At 45.5% G+C, this 18,734-nt stretch overlaps 1 long non-coding RNA gene across 1 annotated transcript; it reads right to left on the bottom strand.

The window, feature by feature from the left end:
- Nucleotides 1–11,624: 11,624 nt before the first annotated feature.
- LOC135384109 (uncharacterized) lies at nucleotides 11,625–14,140 on the bottom strand. Its single transcript, XR_010420259.1, has 3 exons — nucleotides 14,067–14,140; nucleotides 13,891–13,968; nucleotides 11,625–12,103 (listed from the first exon to the last, which is right to left on the bottom strand). It is a non-coding gene; the product is annotated as an uncharacterized LOC135384109 (long non-coding RNA).
- Between the last annotated feature and the right edge of the window lie 4,594 nt (nucleotides 14,141–18,734).

Below are 18,734 nucleotides of genomic sequence, written 5' to 3'. Positions count from 1 at the left end.
ATGATGTCCTTGGGGATGCGTTTTCGTGTGGTCCGCACTAGGTTTCACACTACAACCTCTCTAATGGCGGGTGCTTTAGATCATTTATGAATGTGCCAGGTTGAGTACCCGACCTGGCACATTCACACCCGACCACATAATAGCGCCCCTGTTCACCTGGCGCCCATGGCACCTGTCCACACCTGCCACACCCTAGATACGCCACTGGGTACATGAGGCGCTTACACATAGGATGACAACAGAAGCCCTTTTCAGCTGCCACTATTCAGTCAAACTTACTCAGGGGCAACGCAAACCGTGTACACGGAACAGCGGGGCCATGCTTTCCAAGCATCGCCTCGACGAAAATGGCGCGAGCGCGTTTCCGCTAACGGGCAAGAGAGGGCGCTTCATTTCGCATATCTCCTATTGCATGCATACCGCAACAACTCACGGCATGCCCTCCTACTGTAACTCTGTTATGGCACTATGTTTTCCAACGTCACGTGACCAAACATGGCGTCACGATTGAAAGCGTACGAATTGGGGACGAGCGCGAACGGTGGCGCCCCTCCCGCGGCGGCGGAGCGAACTGCGTAGTGTGGATGCAACGCCGTTCGCCAGCTTGCCAACGCACGTTTAGTTTAGTTTCATAATGGTGTTCAGCGGAGGGACAGCCCCATGAATGTTGCCTGTCCTGAAGCGTGGCTAGACAGAGTCAAATGAACATTAAATTCGTAATGAGTATGTTCCTGTTTAAATTGATGCGCGCTAGAAAGGTGCGCGTGTGATAAAGTGCTGTTACGGACGGACTTTGCCTTCCAGTTTCCCTATCGATGCCCACACCAGCTTACAGATGCGGATATTTTTGTGTAAAAACAGCCTACTTATTGGTCTTGAGCGCCGTGTCACAATTATTTGTTTGTCGTGCTTGGTTACCGTCAGTGTATTATGTTACAATTATTTGGTGTAGTGCAGAATTACTCAGACCAATCCGGTTGCTCAATGGCACCGTAAAGTTTGAACTGAATTGAAAGATAAAAAGCGGGGCGTCATAGAATGAGTGCAAGGTGTAACAATACATTTGAGGATCGTGGACATTAGCAGCTAGTACAGAGTTATTCAATACATATAAACTTTCGAATGGTAATAATAGGTGTTAACAGTTTTCATCATTTTTCATTTAAACAAATAACGACAGGTCTGCAATTGTGTGAGGTGCAAGCTTGATAGCCCCCTTCAGCACTATAGTGACAGTCCTCAAGGAGCTGCATATTGCATACATTGAACGCTGTCATCAGTGATCATATGTGGCTATGTTGTGTGTGCGTAGAAGTTTCGTTCCGGCCGCCAACAGGAACTTGTATGTATTCGTGTTTGTTTCATTAATATTATCATTGTTATATTCTACAGTGTGATCTCCCAGTCCATGAACTACTCTACAGTGGAAACCATACAGCAGTGTAACACCTTTATTCCTACATAACTAGCTGGAGATATGTGACTGATGTGATACAAGTTTTCTTCAAGTGTGAGACCTAATCTGTATCCCGAGACAACGGCAAAGCACTACGAAGATCGATAGCACAATAAACGAAATCGCCCAAAAACATATCTGACAGTGCAGCGCAATGACGATTTTCTCAGGCCGGCTTTTTCATGGAGGCTTGTCGAGCATTCGTGGGTAGATTTCTTGACGGCACAATATTTCGTTCCTGAAAACAACGTTTCGGATCTGGACGGGAAACCAAGAGCACCATATTGTTGCAGTTTTCTGTCCACCCAGTAGTACCTTACCCTTTTATTTCATTCCGACGTACGTTTCGGTTAAACGCAACAAACATTCCTCATTGTGCACCAATTTTTCTGGCGCTTGCTTTCCGTTTCGCAGCTTGATTATCAAGATAATCACAATATTATAAACTTTTCATGTTTCGGCTAGTTCTGGAAGTTCATTCCAAGTATAGCTGATGACAATTTGCAATGAAAAACAGCGCAATGCCGTATAAACACGACCAAACGCGGTCACTATCACAGACACGCATCCCGTTGTTTCCACACTACCGGCGGATCACGTGACTTTTAGAGCGCCCCCTGTAGGTTGCGCTCGCCGCCAATAGCCCTCGAAAACGGAGCGGACTCACACAACAAGTTCCTATGGCTGCCGCCAGGATATTCCGTGGCGCGCCGGACGCTTTGCACGAAGCGTATAGCCATGGCGGTCGGGAGCGGCGCACTCGACAGATGGCGCTATTTCGCATATCTCCTATTCACTTAATGAACCTTAAAGGACAACCTGAAAAGTCTGATGTTGTAGGGTTACCAACGTTGCTGGTTCTCAATAAAACCTTTAGAAATGTATAACATTCTGCTGCACGAACCGTGAAGAAGAAGTCTGAGGGGGGGGGGGGGTGATGGCAGGATAGGCTCGCCGTTGTTGGCCACACAGAAGTGGGCGTCGTCACGACTATAGCCAAAAAAAGAAAAGGAAGACGCATAGCAAAACAAAACACAAAATAAGAAGTCTGACATCTACCCTTGACAGCCACTCGAACAATCGCGGTGTCTTCCCTGTCCTTCTTGTCTGTTATTCAGTTAATAATGACATGCAAAATTTGAAAGAAAGAAACAGTTCGGGACACATAGCAAGAGACTAGTTTCGGTTTCGAAACAATAGGTTCTTAGGCAATTTGAGGCTTTGTTTGTATCTGTCCCTTCCATGTTGTTCCAGCCTCAGAACATCAGTTTCTCTCTTGTTCACCATAGGTACAACTCGCGACATACTTACGTGAAATCGTCATTCCAAGGTACAGCAGACCGTATTGGCTTGATCGCCCCTATAGGAGTCATATATCATTATTGATGTTGGTACCATTACTGCTGCGAGCAGTTCTTATGGGCAAGTCTAACAGTAGACAAGAAGAGTAGCTGTGTACAACACAATACGCCAGGTAATTGTGTAAAAGGGAAGGAAAAGGAAACAATTGTTACAGTAGAAGTTGACCGCGATCGTCGAATAAATTGTCGACGAGGAAACACACTCAGACGACTCAGTAACATTCGTAACCAACAAACAACTGTATATTGCAACTAAAGTAGGAATACATGAATGAAACTCTTACTAACAAAAACTGAATACAAGTGCGTGCTGCTCGCACGAAGAACAGAGTCCAAGTCCCCCTTCCGTCACGAGCATTCCCCGTTTTTTCCCTGGAAATGGTAGCCTCTCTCTGTGACCGGGAAGTCGGCAACCTTCCCCATTGGAGGCTTCGGACCAGATCCCTGGGTCATAAAAGTGTCGAGTGACAGTGACACAGCTCTGTCTTGCTTCCCAGTGAAATGGCCTCTGCTGTTTCTCAAACTTCGTTATTTTCTTTAACAACAATCATTCAGCAGGCAGCGCTGAGAAACGTACAGAAACGCATGTTCAGTAATGCAATGGGTAATGCAACACCAAGCAATGGGTAATGGGACACCAAATCAAAATACACTCGTACAAAAAGAAATATATGCACCAAATATCAAGCAGAGGCAAGTGCTTTAAAACGGACCCGAAAAATTATGCTACCGTTTTCATGCAGCGAGTAGTGAGCTCCATGATGTAATATGCCGCGGAATTATAAACTTTCACCATATAGGTATACATTGTTGGTGTCTGCACGATTGAAGTTGCCTAAGTTGCTTCTAGTGGTAACGAAGCAGAGGCCGTAATATCTTTTTTATTTTTTATTTTGGAATAGCAAGCCGACACCCTGTCTGGCTGACCTTTCCCTCGTTCCTCTTCTTTGTTTGTTTGTTTGTTATCATTAAACATATCCCCACCCCCGTAATAGTGGCACGTGGAAAGTACGATATTGTGTTCTACATAGATATATTACGCATACATTACACATACATTATATTACGCGTAGTACACGTATTTTTAAATCCCACGAAGCATCATAACGTAAAAGCCTTCCTTCTTTCAGCTTCCCTCCGCTAATGGTTATGTCCGAGTCTGTTTTGGCGTGCGCGAAGCAAATATTTCGAGCTAAACACGTAGGCGCACCAAACAGCGCGATACAGCATCGTCCATTACAGTAATGAAGTTTCTCCCGACAAACGCAATAGCACGCACAATTCGATTTGTGCCCTACAGTTACGACAGCCGCGACACTCGGAGGTCGCAGAAATTAATCAACACTGATGACCAGCCGGCGCTTTGTTGATTCAGGAGAGATAGAGCCATGAACCAACAGAAGCTTCGCACTCTAGTACATTCCTTCGTGACAGATCAGTCGCGTGGAACGTCAATATACTCACACCATCAGGGGTCCTTGTCCGCCTGGATTGAAAGTGCTTCGGTGCTGCGACCCTGTGTTTTTTTCGATAATCGCCGATAAATATCGGTGAAATATTTTTCTTGAATCTTTTTAACGACGTTGCGTTTACCGACGGTTTGTAGATAATAGTTGGGAGTTTTAGGAGAGCGTAGAAGTTTCACGATAACGTTTCCGAAAACACGACAAGCGAATCGCGTGATTCCTTTCGAGTGGCTGACGTCACGTTGCTGATATCTGATTGACTAACAGCCATGCGGAGTTGGAATCGGAGGGCGCTTTACGATTTCCTAAAACTCCCCATTGAGTTTTAGTGCTCGTACGCTATCGCCCTTGCGTACGTAAGAGATAGCGTGGTGGTTCTGCGCAATGCGCGAAGCACTCTTTATGTTTTGCGCGTGCGCATAAGCACCTACGCTTTCCCTTACGTACGCAAAGGCAACAGCGTAAAGTGCACTAAAGCTCTCTAATGATAACTTTGTGGCTTTACGTCACGAGTCAAGTATGGTCGACTAGCTTTTCTCACTCCGTGTTAGCGCCACGAAGCAATTGTGGCTATGAGAGGCGTACGGACGTGGACAGATGGAGAGAGGACACCAAGAAGATCAAAGGGAGGAACAGGGGGAGTTGGTGATAGTTCATGTCGCTACAATGCAGCACTGAGACGGGACGAAGGGCGGTTAAAACAAGGAGACAAACGTATCTGCAAACTCTCAACTGACAGGAATTTATTTGCGCGGGCATATTTAAACAATCAAAAGGAAAATAGGTGGCGCACTAGCTACACAAAATTCTATGACCCTAGTGTGGTCCACGTGGGCCCGCAAGGTCAACCCCACACTCCACGTTTAGAAACTCTTTTTCTAGGTCAGTCAGCGCAAGGGACGGGGCACCGATACAATGCATCCCTCTGTGAATACAAAAGGCTTCAATTAACTCCCGTACAGTCTTATCAGAGTTCTTGCACAGAACAGATGTTTTTTCGAAGCATGGTATGCACTCGCGGTCCCTACAGTGCAGGCCAAGGTGGCCTGATGGGGTGCGGCGTGTATGGTAAGGTGGTCTATGTTGAAGACAGTTCAACTATTTTGTTAACAGCAGTCAGAATAACCGCCTAAACTGTACCATAATTCGTTAACTTAATCCCCAAACCTTTGAGAAATTATCCACAAATTACTGTGGTGCTAAATCAGATATTTATTTCGTACGAGCCAAAAATGATAGGAAACATATCTTCATCAACTTACCCCACCCTATGGATAAGTTGAGAACATAAAAAAATTAATGCCGGGTTAAAATTTTGTCTTTTGTTTGGGCCAACCGAAACGGTCAGCCACGAGTAATGCACATGGAAACACAGGGCAGTGACACGGCATCATAACCGCGAGATCGTATTTTATTAACCGAGGAGCAGAAGTGAGCAAACCGGAAGTCAATGGTTGCGAAAGCTACAGATGGGACAAAAACAGGCCCCCCCCTTACCTCGACCACATCTGCAAAACAGCGTCTGACGTCTTTCTAAAAATCCACGTGCAGAACGTCAACACGTTACTTCAAAGCCCAGACAACGACTGTTCTCACCCTGGTGTCACAGACGAGAAAAAATTATTGCTAAGAAAATGTCACGCGAAGAACCCAAACTGTCCTCAACTTGCCCCCGTCTCCAAGTAGCCTCACTTTACCCTAGTCGACGCATGTTCCATAAGTCGGACGTTCAAGCACCGCCCCGACTGACCAATATAGCACGCACCCCAATCTAGAGGAATAGAACATATGGCGCCTAAGTCGCAGGCAACAAAAGGCTTCTTGTGGCGAATGCCACACCCCCAAGCATTAGGCTCTTTATTAATGTGTGAGCAAAGACTTTGCAACTTGCGTGGAGCAGAGAATATAACCTGAATATCAAACCTGCCCGCAATCCTTTTTATATTGTGAGATACCCTATGTACATAGGGTATGACCACTGGCCTGGCAGGGGGCATGACAAAGGTCCTTTTCGGAGTAGATCCCCTAAGCTGCTTCAGTAAAACCTCAGCAACCTCTACTAGCACATTCTCAGGGTTGTTTGTGTGGGAGATGCGCAGGTCCCAAAAGACATCAGCGATGCTTTGGAACTCGGCCCGAAATTTTGTGTGCAACCAAAACTGAAGAGACCCGAGCTTTTAGGTCTTATGAGAAGAGTGGCGATCGGCGTTCCAGATGAAGTAAAATCCACCTGCATCGACCAAATGTTAGGAGCTGTCAAAGATTAATCGCTTCGTTGTACCACTCCTATAAGGATGAAAAAGATTGTTGACTATTTTAAAGAGTTACATTATAACCTGGTGACTTCCGACAAAGAAGGGGGTTTTGTGATCCTCCCCAGACAAGAATATGATCAAAAGGCGACAAATGCCTTGGAAAAGAACTTCATGTCCATTGGATCTGAAGAGGCCGTGAATGCTCGCACTTCCATTATCAAATTGTGCAAAACGACCAATCTCGACAAACTGGCTAAGGCGGTTACAGATCAGAAGGATCCATACCTTTCAGCTTTTTTTACGGCGAAGACGCACAAGCCTGACATGCCCTTTCGGACAATTATCACTGAGCGTAAGTCGTGGCAAAGAAGTGTTTCGCGGCTTCTGCAACGTCACCTACAAGGACTCTACATACCTGATCCCTATCTCGTCAAGAACTCCGAGGAGGTCATTCAATTTCTGCAACAAGAGCAAACTCCGGACTTGTGTTTTGTTTCTTTAGACGTGGTTGACCTTTTTTATTTTATACCTTTATCTGGGCTTCTTCTGGCTGTCCAGGATCTCATCGAAGGGACCTCGCCAGTTTCGTTCCAGAATAGTGTTGGAATCAGTGTTGCATCGTTCATGGAACTTCTAGCCAGCTACCTAAAGGCCACGGTGATCAACAGTGGAAGCAAGTATTATATCCAAAAAATCAGGGACACCGATAGGTTCATGTGTTTCTCCACTTCTCTGTGAAATTTGGTTTGGACCTCACCTTAGAACAACCCGAGAACGACACTTTACAGTTTTTGGATCTTCTCATCCATAAGACCCAACAGCATATCTGCTATAAGTACAACCCTAGGTCCAAAAAAGGCCTCCTGCCATATGCTTCGGCTCACTCCAAATTAGTGAACAGGGGTTTGGCCAAATCAGTAATGCGTGCAGCTCTGGTAAAATCGTGTCAGCACGTGTTGAACAGTAGCTTCGAGACCCAATTAACCAGACTGAGATGTGCTGGATTTCCCGAGAATGTCCTAGTAGAGGTTGCCGAGGTTTTACTGTAGCAGCTTAGGGGATCTACTACGAAAAGGACCTTTGTCATGCCCTTTGCCAGGCCAGTGGTCATACCCTATGTACATAGAGTATCTCGCAATATAAAAAGGATTGCGGGCAGGTTTGATATTCAGGTTATATTCTCTGCTCCACGCAAGTTGCAAAGTCTTTGCTCACACATTAATAAAGAGCCTAATGTTTGGGGGTGTGGCATTCGCCACAAGAAGCCTTTTGTTGCCTGCGACTTAGGCGCAGACTTGTGCCCGTTACTCGAAAAAAGTAATTGATTACCGTTACCGTTACTTGTACGGAAAAAGGAATTGGTTACCGTTACCAATTACTCGACTCCAAATGTAATTGAGTAACGAGTAGAAAAGTAACGCGTTACTCCGGTCGTTACTCTGCATTCACGCAAGTTATACCCATCTTTGTGTGCCTCAGAAAAGAAAAGGAAATAAAAAAGGTCCAGCAGCAGTACAACTGAAATAACAACAAAAAAGAAAGAAAGAAAAAGAAGAAAGAAAGACGCCTAGGAGAAGTAGCTCTGTACGTCTACTGTATTTATCGTACGGGAAGACGTTGACCCGATTGTTGAAGAACATTGCGTGGAACTTCCCCATGACTCACTAAACTTCCAAAGCTTCAGGTACCACGACACAGGTGTAGGGAGAGATTAGGGAGAGAGACCCTGAAATTCCTGAACTTCATTAGAATGACCTCCGCTTGCTATAGTGGAACGGCCCAACAAAGGCTCACAGCACGAGGGCCTTGACCTGGGACAGAACATGTGAAAGATAAGTTAATCTCTGCCGGAAAAGGAATCAATTACTGAGTAATCGATTACTCAGAAAAGTAACTGATTACTCGAAAAATTACTTTGACAGTTAAGTAACTGATTACTCGAAAAATTACTCAAAAATGTAATTGATTACAAGTAACGCAATTACTAGCAACGCGTTACGCACAAGTCTGCAGTTAGGCGCCATATATTCTATTCCTCTAGATTGTGGTGCGTGCTATATTGGTCAGTCGGGGCGGTGCTTGAACGTCCGACTTATGGAACATGCATCGACTATACGCCGCACCCCACCAGGCCACATTGGCCTGCACTGTAGGGACTGCGAGTGCATACCATGCTTCGACAAAACATCTGTTCTGGGCAAGAACTCTGATAAGACAGTACGGGAGATAATTGAAGCCTTTTGTATTCACAGAAAAGGGATGCATTGTATCAGTGCCCCGTCCCTTGCGCTGACTGACCTAGAAAAAGAGTTTCTAAACGTGGAGTGTGGGGTTGACCTTGCGGGCCCGCGTGGACCACACTAGGGGCATAGAATTTTGTGTAGCTAGTGGGCCACCTATTTTCCTTTTGATTGTTTAAATATGCCTGCGCAAATAAATTCCTGTCAGTTGAGAGTTTGCAGATACGTTTGTCTCCTTGTTTTAACCGCCCTTCGTCCCGTCTCAGTGCTGCATTGTAGAGACACAAAGAAGGAATGGGAGACAGGGGTGTGGGGTGTGAGTATACTACACTCTAAGAAAAAAGGAGTAAAACGGGGAGCAATTGCAGCTTCTACTCCCCTAGTCTGCAATTAATCCCCATTTTAGTCCCCTAACCCGACATTTAGTCCCTGCATTTACTCCCCAGGACTGGAAATCGTCACTAAACTTCGCGCATGGTCTCCTGAATGTAACAGTCTACGTAAATATGTGCCCTTGGTCAATTTGAGCGGCATAAGGCTGTATAACTCAGACAACGTAGCAATATTCCAGCCACACAGAGTAAGAAACAGTTATCGCATCTTTCTCCGCAAATTGTGCCCTATGTATGGCGCAAGATTTTGTATCACGCGATATATCACGGTGGACGGTTTGCTTCAAAGTATTTTCATGGATGCACACGAATTATGCACTTGGGACTCTTACAACTGTGCGGGAAATGCAGTTTCCACTCTGTGACATTTATTTACTCCCGTGCATTTACTCCCGAAAATGACTATTGTTTGTGGCAAGACATTTAGTCCTCAAAAGGAGTAAAAGTACTCCTTTTTTTCTTAGAGTGCACATGTTTTTTTGTGGCAAGACATTTAGTCCCCAAAAGGAGTAAAAGTACTCATTTTTTTTCTTAGAGTGTAGCTGGGTCGACTTCACGGGGAAAAGTCTCCCGGAAAACGCAGGGAAAAGTCATTTTGGGATGAAGGGATTCGTCCCCGTGTCACTTCCCATCATCCTAACCACGATGTCACGGGAGCAGGTATGGGTTAGTAGTAAGCGAACGGAATATATGTTTCATGCAAAAGCTACGGATTATGCGCTTTTATTTGTTGTTTCGTTGTTGTCTACTCTCAATTATTATCATTATTATTGGATTAGACTGGATATGAAAGAAAAATATGGAGAGGTTAGTCCCGACCCAACTCATTATTATTATTATTATTATTATTATTATTATTATTATTATTATTATTATTATTATTATTATTATTATTATTATTATTATTATTATTATTATTATTATTATTATTATTATTATTATTGTTGTTGTTGTTGTTGTAGATGTTTTGAATACGTGCCAGGGACGATAGGTTGCTTCTATCAATGCCTATAAACCAACTGCCGTTGTTGGAGAACGCTCGGGTGTCTGACCTAATTACCAATAATGGGATTATGCCATGAAACCCTTAATTTTGCGGCAATAACTTTTCGTTATGTCTTGTATTATGATAAGGTGCATCTACGCTTCTCTCTTTTTCACTTTTTACAATACAGGGTTTGTTGTGAAATTGTGAAAGACAATTATTTGTGTGAACCTGCATTTAAAGTTTTACAGCAAAGGTGTAAATCGCCACCGGGAATATTCGGGGTGATCCTTTTGTAACATCACCGCCCGAGTGTGCGCCTGTGAGGCAGCGGGCAGGAGAAATCACGTGCTTGAATGTACCAATGGGAATAGCCGTATCTCTTGCTTGTCTGACGTCAGAACCTGACACGGGCGCGTGTTCAAACGTCTCGACATCTATACGACGCGTGGGAAAATATTTTTTTGCCTCAATGCCCCGCCATGCGGTATAATGCAGGCATGATATAATGAAAACCACTTTAAGTAAAAAAGTTGTTCATACTCAAGAAAAAAAAAAGATAACAATTTACTCTCGTGTCTTCCCGAAGACGTATGTGGGTGGATTCATAGTTCGATTGGATACGGGTCACGTTACGTACCTATGAAACTCGACACAGTACCCCAACCCTTTCATCAGTGCCAAGCACAACATTGAGACCAGGTAAAACACCGAAAAAATCTAATCTTCCTCTTCCAATACGAAATGAACGAGAACCACCGACGCAACACAAAGCGCAGATCGTTGTAGCAGAATGGTACGACCCACACAACGTTCACACAATCACCCAGGAAGCACATTGTGCTTTATCTTGCTCGGAACGACTGAAAAATGAGAACCAACTTTTTTCGTACTTCGCAAACATGTTGCTACAAATCTGAGGAAGATCAAGCGCGGAATATGATCGATGCTTAAAGTGACATATCGTGTTTCAAAGCGGAATTACGATGCTGTAGTCGGTTACGAGAAGAAAACTAAGGAAGAATGTCAAGGCGGCACACCGTGTTGCAATATGGTGTCGTATATCCGCATTGTGTTTGTTTCGCCGCTTAGAGAGTGCTTCACGTAATCCAAATTGAGAGTCGTATCGTGTAGTCGTTTTCTCCAATGCGCGTTCTGTATTTTTTTTTTTAAAGGTACGAGGATAAACAAAGGGTACGCCAAAGTTGTATAGCGCGATGGAAGGCAGGAACGTTGGAGTAACGATAACAAGTATCTGTTCCAACATGCAAGAAAAAAATATGATTCAAATATTTCATTAAAACGTTGCCAAAAGTTTCCTCTTTCAGATTTATCTGATGTTCCGTGTCAATGCTGACCCCCTGGGTTACTATTTTTGTGCGCTGCTATCTTTATTTGGGCAATTCTTTTTTACAGAGTGTAGTGATAGAAACGATACAGAGTTTTGTTTGAAGCCTTCACGAATAATATCGCTCCGAATGTTCATATTTGCTCTCGTATGTGTGTTACCCAGTGTTTTAGACTCTGATTATTTTTTCTGCTTTTCAGTATGCACTTCTGTCCTTCCTGTATTTTTTTTTCATTTCTCAATTACCGGTCTCTGTTGATGAAGGTCGAAGCGGTAACGTTGCCGCCTACTGAATCCAGGGTTTCGGGTTCGAACCCAGCCCAGGATGCCAACAGCTTCGTGGAAGGGTGCAAGGGCATGGCCGACTAACTAAAAGCAACCACTCATCGTCTTGTGCTATCGACGCTGCAAGGTCGTGCTGTGGACTGGGAGGTGGCGGGTTGGAACCTTCCCACCGCTTGTGCTGGTTCGTTTTTCCCACAGAGTTCCCCTGAAGCCGGCCCAGGACGCATACTAACCCCAATCTCCCCTTCTTGCTGCTGTCCTCTCTCCACTTGCCCACATCTGTACGCCGCTCGTAGCCACAGTTGCTTCGCGGCGCTACCTCGGAGTAAAAAAAAACAGTAATGTAGTTTAAATAATAACCAATAATTAATATTGTTACATTTTAAAACCGTGTTCGAATTTTGTTTTGCATAATTTGGCCTGCAAGTTCGCTCCCGTAAAGCGTGCTCTACCGCAAAAGTGATGTACTTGCGGCGAAGCAAACTTTACAAACCGTTACAATTTGCTTTTGGTCTCCTTCCTTTGATCAGCCGTTTCCATTTCCGCTCCCCTTGGTCAATTTGCACTTGAAAGGATGAGTGACTAAATAAGGTGTGTAATATTTCAGCGATTTCTTGTTTCTTTTTATACCCATTTGTGCCGACACAGAGCGACGTTCGAACGGACTTTTTGCGTGAAATTTAAGTTAACATATTGATAAAGAAAGACATCTTTGGAGGGTTTCGCGCAAGCATTTTTGAACCTTGTTTTGAATCCCAGGTTACTTAGTGTTTGATCAAGACGGATTACTTTCTAGTAGCGCTATCCTCTGGGAGCCCCGAAAGAGCATAATGTCTGGCTACTTCTTCCGATGGGATAACTCCTGAATATCCCTGTCAATTTTCATTAATTTGAGTAAATTAGACACGTTCTTCACATTGGTGGGGTAAAAGAGTGGCCATTACTTGGCAAATTTCCGACTTCAGTTAGCAAAAATTTACATAATTAAACTTACGTTACACGACATTCACATCAGGAGGTGGCAAAAATCTAGTAAGAACAAATGCCGTTGGCTGCAGGACTCTCGGAGGTGTCCTGTTTTTATTATAATTCAAGGACACGTTTTCTGGGACATCCTGTATGCCTCTGTGCTTATTTATACCTATACCTGCATCATGCATAGTGCACCGGCATGAAGCTCTGTAGTGTTTTGCCTGTAGGAGACTCTTTGCATTTAATTTTATTGCCGTTACTGTCGTATATCCGTAGTTAAGCTGTTCCATATCCGTATCTCAAAGACGTAGAATACTTGACACACACTGCTTATTCGCTTCCTTTGCAGAGTATTTCGGTGTCAGGTTGACATTCTAGTACAAATTGCTCTAGCGCTGCGCCAAATGGTTATTTTTGCTGTACTTGAAAACGTCATTACTTTCACTGTTGTCACTGAGAATGTTGCCCCTGGAATATTATGAACTGCCTCCTGTCAGTCATTCCCGATGTCACGTCGATTGATCGAAACTAGCGCTAAATGCCATTTCACTTCACTACGGGACAGCCATTTGTTACCACGAGGACACATATTGTGGTCATGCGCTACTCGTATTTGTGTTGTGTAACATATGCATTGTGCGAAGTCTTACGGTTTGACGTAACCTTGAACGGATCGTACAAAACATATCAGTCAGACGCTCGACATATCTCTATAGAACAAATGCCGAATAATGCGAATGAACTGCTTTAAGATATTTGACTGAGACATTATGCTGATATTACGGGTGAAGACGGGTTTATCCGGACATATTTTCAGATTTCCATCCAGATACATCCGGAGAGACGGAAGACATATTTTTCCGCGCTGATTATACTGTATGGCTAACACATCGCGAGGAACCCGAGAACGAGATTTTTATTTTTTCATTTCCTTTCAATTATTTACTTCCACACAAACGGCATGACAGAAACATGCCCCAGTGCAGACCAGACGTTTAAGTAAAGTGCATACGACAGAGAGCGCGCGATTAACTGTCCATACGATGGAAGATATTTATTCGCTCATACTGAACACGTGCCAGGAATTTCCTGACGTCAATGGTAGTAATCTGAGATGCAGTTCTACGTACGTCGTAAGTTCCGGAAGGTTTGCACGCGGCAGCAAGCCAGTTGACGAGGGGCTGAAACACTGCCGGTTGTGCCAAGTCCTGGAATTCGCAAAGACAATGAGGAGTCCGTGGTTAATTCACAACAAGGTTATTGCTAAGCGTTGTGATTAGCGTGCACGCACAGGAAGGGGCATTACCGTGGAAGTAATACATTGCGGCGCCGCCGGCAAGAGCCGGCCACACATGGCGCTGTCGCGGCGAAGTTTGCGCAGCGCCATTTCCGGCCCTAGCGGGCCACGGTCGCAATAGCAAGTAGTTTCACCAGCGGGTTCTGCATTGTGTTTCAAGCGGTATGGCGCAAAGGAAAGCTACGAAACTTGTAGGAAACCCATAGAAAAAGCGGTGCATCTTGCCAAGTGCGAACAGCTCCAGATCATGTGTATTTGAGAGTGCCGCCGTCGTCTGCTAAACCACCGCGCGTTGCATATTTTGGGGCTAAGGAGGAATGAAAAGCTAAGAAGTGAGCACTCCCATAAGGCCCGAGTACACAAAAGTGTAGCGGAAGGGGAAACTCATGTGACCATAGGTGACCAATCAACGGGGACCCGTTGCTAGGCTGTGGGACGACCAAATAGGTGGCTGCATAGCAACCCGTGTCGTTGGTTGCTCCTCCATGTTGGAACCATTCGGCGATGAACCGCATGGCAGGAAACGTGCTTTGTAGTTTCTATTTGCGTTTGTTGAGGTGCGCAGGTTCAATAGAACACACACACACGCACATGCATTGGATGGTGATGGGGTGGGCGATTCACCGCCGCTGAGGCGGTACACTGCCCTATTTCGCGTTGTGAGAGGATGAAGGGATGATGATGAAGGGGGCTTTCAAAGAGCCGTCGCCAGACCGGTGGAGCACAAGTACTCCGCCAGAAGACGAAGGCCCTGCGTCTGGTGGGCAACGTTCGACCACGGACCGAGGATCTTCGCTAGGTTGAACGGCCGCTTCTCAATGCGTTGCATAGAGACTTCCATTAGTGCACGCTCGTGGTGGTATTGCCCAATAGAAAAGCCGCACAGCGATACGTAAAGTTCGATTCAGCCGTTGTGAGCTTGAAACTAGCAGCGTGACAGACAGTGCGATCTGCAACGGACTGGATGCGGAATGGTAACTGGTCTTACCTGCTGGAATTGTGGATGTTCATTACAGTGCGGAAATTATGCCTTTTCGTTTTCCTTGCAATATTTTAAGCGATATAAAACGCAGACGGCGGGGGTGGGGTGGGGGGCATCAAAATGTTTTTTTGCGTGCATCTTGTGTCCGCCGCGACTGCACTAAAAATAGCAAAGAGACCTAGAGAAGAACAATATAGTTAGACTGTGCTTGTATTAGAAATGTCCGTGGATAGTGCACCTTATCTTGTGTGAAGCTTTCCATTCATAAGCCGATTTATGGCAGAGTGTGAACATTTATGATTATCATTCGCAAGATAACACACAAGGTATGCACACGCATGCACATTATACATCTATCTGTGATCTAGTATCTACATTATATATTATTAAACAGTGACTATTTTGAGTCGAGCAAGTGCTTCTTTTGTGATGTTTGCATGTCACACAAAAAGTGTGCTCACGTTGTTGTACCTCTGTAAACACCTCACTTTTTTTTACAAGGAGGTGTTGTGGTGTCTCCTTGCTGAGGTGATGGAGCCGCACATTGATGTATTGAGCAACACATCGAATGAGATGAACATAATGATCCTAAAGAGGTGTCACGTGTCACTTATGATCTGCCCTCAAAGCTCTTTTGACCTTTTTGGACACAATCGGATTTCGATCCGTATTGTAGTAGACTGGCAATGAATAATATCCTGACAGTGATCACCTCCGAGGTACTCCTTGTCCTTGACCCGATATTGCTTGACCGTAGCCTTTTGCCAACACTGCATGAACATACGAACACTACGAACCTTCCCGAATGACACTCTCCGAGTCTCTTCGTCAGCTGGACTCTCGCCCTTTCTCCCTACCGAAATTGCTTGGTCCCTGGCCCAATCCAGCCCAGCAACGCTCTGCGCTCAAAGCTCTTCTGACATTTCTGGACACCATCGGACTTCGATCGTTATTGTAAAGGGGCTCGTTATTTTATTCCCCCCATTCCACCAAGCACTGGGGTAGAGTATCGCCTGTTGCGATGAAACTCCCCACTCTCCAAGGCCGAAAATAAAGTTGTTGTTGTTGTTGCATGAACATATGTTCGACCAAACACCTCTTGAACAACAACTTTATTTTGAGACGATGAATGGGGAGTTTCATCCCCAAGGGCTGATTGGCTTTCCAAGGTTGGCTTTCTCGAAATCCTTCCACGCCCCTGCATGCGACACTCTGTTACGGCATTTGCAACAGACATACCCAGTGTTTGTGCCGCCAAGCTCACCTTCATGGTTTGCTTTTGCCAGTCAATGTGCGAAGCTCTGAGACGGTTTGCGAAGTGCAGTTCTTTTTTTTTCTGATGAACAGTGTGGAGTTTTTCAATAAAATGCCACCCTACGGCGTGACCATTTGGATTGACAATAGCTTTTTTCTCACACAGTGAATTCCTTACGAGCTTCAGCATGTGATATGGGTCCAATGAAGGCTGCGTCTGGTTCGCTTGTTGCTGGGTGCTGGAAGATTGTTTCTAAGGTATCTGAGTCACTGAAGTTGCAACCAGGACACCTCAGTATGGCAGAATTAGAAGGTGCACCGTCACATGTCAACGAGACAACTGTCATGCCAGCCAGCATCATGGGCCTGGACAAGACTCTGTGAAACCAAGTTGGCTCGTAGTTCTCCCTCAATTCCATCAACCAGGAAGTAGCCGAGAGGAAGCTTACACATTGCCATGACCACAAATGCGGCCTTAGCCAGTGGCAGGCAATCCCCCTCAGTGCCATATGCCCACATACCCTTGGACCTTCCCTCTGTCCCATTGGAGTTGTTGGCGGATTAACATCTCATCAACCATAAAGTTGCAGGCACAGTATTGTAGCGCCTGCATATTACTGCAACAAGTGCAAGAATGCACGCTGTACGCAGAAGGCAGCCACACATGTGTTGGACACGCCACGACCTACAGTAGCCCACGCACTGCCGTAACCGCCGAAGCTGTGGAAGTCCCTTTGTTTGAGGATCATGAGGGTGCAATTGTCGATCATTAGACGTCTAAGGGAACAAATAGTGGTGGTGGTGGTGGTGGTGGTGGTGGTGATGGTGGTGGTGGTGATGGGGCTTGCCGTTGTCGGCCTCACGTATGTGGGCAACGTCACGACTCACGCCCTGGGGGAATGTGCGTCCTGGGCCGACTTCTAAGGGAACTGTGCCGACATATGTCTGAAAGCGTCTGAGGAAAACCCAGGAAAAACCCCAGACAGCACAGCCGGCACCGGGATTCGAACCCGGGTACCTCCCAGTCTCGACGGAACAAATAGTGACTCATAGTGACAAATAGTGACAAATAGTGACGTATGTTTGGTTCCCGGCACCAAACATACTGCGTCATACAAATAGTGACTCACTATGTATGACGCAGTATGTTTGGTGCCGGGAACCAAACACACGTGCGCGATATCCTGGCGGCATATTTGAAGCCCGCCATCAAAACCATAGCCATCCCGAGGTGAGTTTCCGCCTGGTGGAGGTTAGAAGCGAAGCGTCCCCACAGCCGGAAGCAGCTCTAGTAACCGAGAAAGGAAGTATTATAGAAAATGCTCCATGGCACTGCCGATACAGTGGCGCCCGGGACGGTGGCCCCTCTCGCCCCCTCCCCCGTCGGAATGTCTCTGATGGCAACAAATGTCGTGTGCCCTACTGCTCTCAATAAAGAGCGTAATGCTCCAACATGACGATGTCCGGTCGCATACTCCACGTATTCAACAATCCGCTGTCTGGGATTTGAGTGTCTCTCACATCCGCCGTACTCGCCTGACCTCGTGTTGTTGGACCATTGTGTGTTCGGCGGTATCAGGGAGGATCTCGTCGGCCGGAAGATTGGTTCCGACAAAGACGACAAGCAGGCCCAAAAACTTCTCTGCTATAACACATTTATTTTGATGATGATGATTATGATGAATGGGGAGTTTCATCGCTAGGGGCTATACTTCACCCCATTGCTGACGGAAATGTGGCGAAATGGAACCTCATAGTGAGGACCGAAGTCCTACGGTCTACAAAAGTTTAGTAGTGCTTTCAGGGCAGAGCGTTTGTGGGCTGGATTTGGCTATGCACTAACCCGGCTTCTTAAACAATGGCGCACCTGCATTGAAAAGCATGGGGATTACGTAGAAAAAGTGCTACATTTTCCCCCCAAAATATATCTGTTCAGTGTTCCTTATTGAACAATGAACAACCCTCGTATATTGCACAAAGCCCACTGGTTCTGTTAAAGTGGTATCTTTCGATATATATACGACCTCACTTGCATGGAGTAAAAGTCGTCATGGTGGTTCTTTTTCTTCTTTCCACTGATCCCACTGCATGCCGTCGCCGGTTGACTCCGTTGTACTCGGGGATGAAGTTGGACAAAGTCTTCGGCACTCCCGGACAGGTTTATTTACGCGATGATCAGTTGGAACAGAGTTAAGAGTTACATACCAAGGTCTAGAGCGACATACAAAGTCCTCCAACTTCCTTACCCAACTCACCCGGTCATGGCGTTATTTTTTATCTTTGTTATTGGTGCGTTTCGGGGGACGCAGTACAGACAGGTGTGGTCAATAATTATCAATAGTTTTCTCCCTTTTTCTTCCTAGTTGTCTCCCTTTTTGTAATATCGGCGAGCAACGCAGTATGAAGCTCGTAGCTCGTACCATATTGAAAAGACACGCAAT

This window comes from Ornithodoros turicata, chromosome 2 (assembly GCF_037126465.1).
Source record: "Ornithodoros turicata isolate Travis chromosome 2, ASM3712646v1, whole genome shotgun sequence".
Taxonomy (NCBI): domain Eukaryota; kingdom Metazoa; phylum Arthropoda; class Arachnida; order Ixodida; family Argasidae; genus Ornithodoros; species Ornithodoros turicata.
The sequence above is the reverse complement of the archived record's forward strand: the minus strand, read 5'-3'. Positions and strand labels throughout refer to the sequence as shown.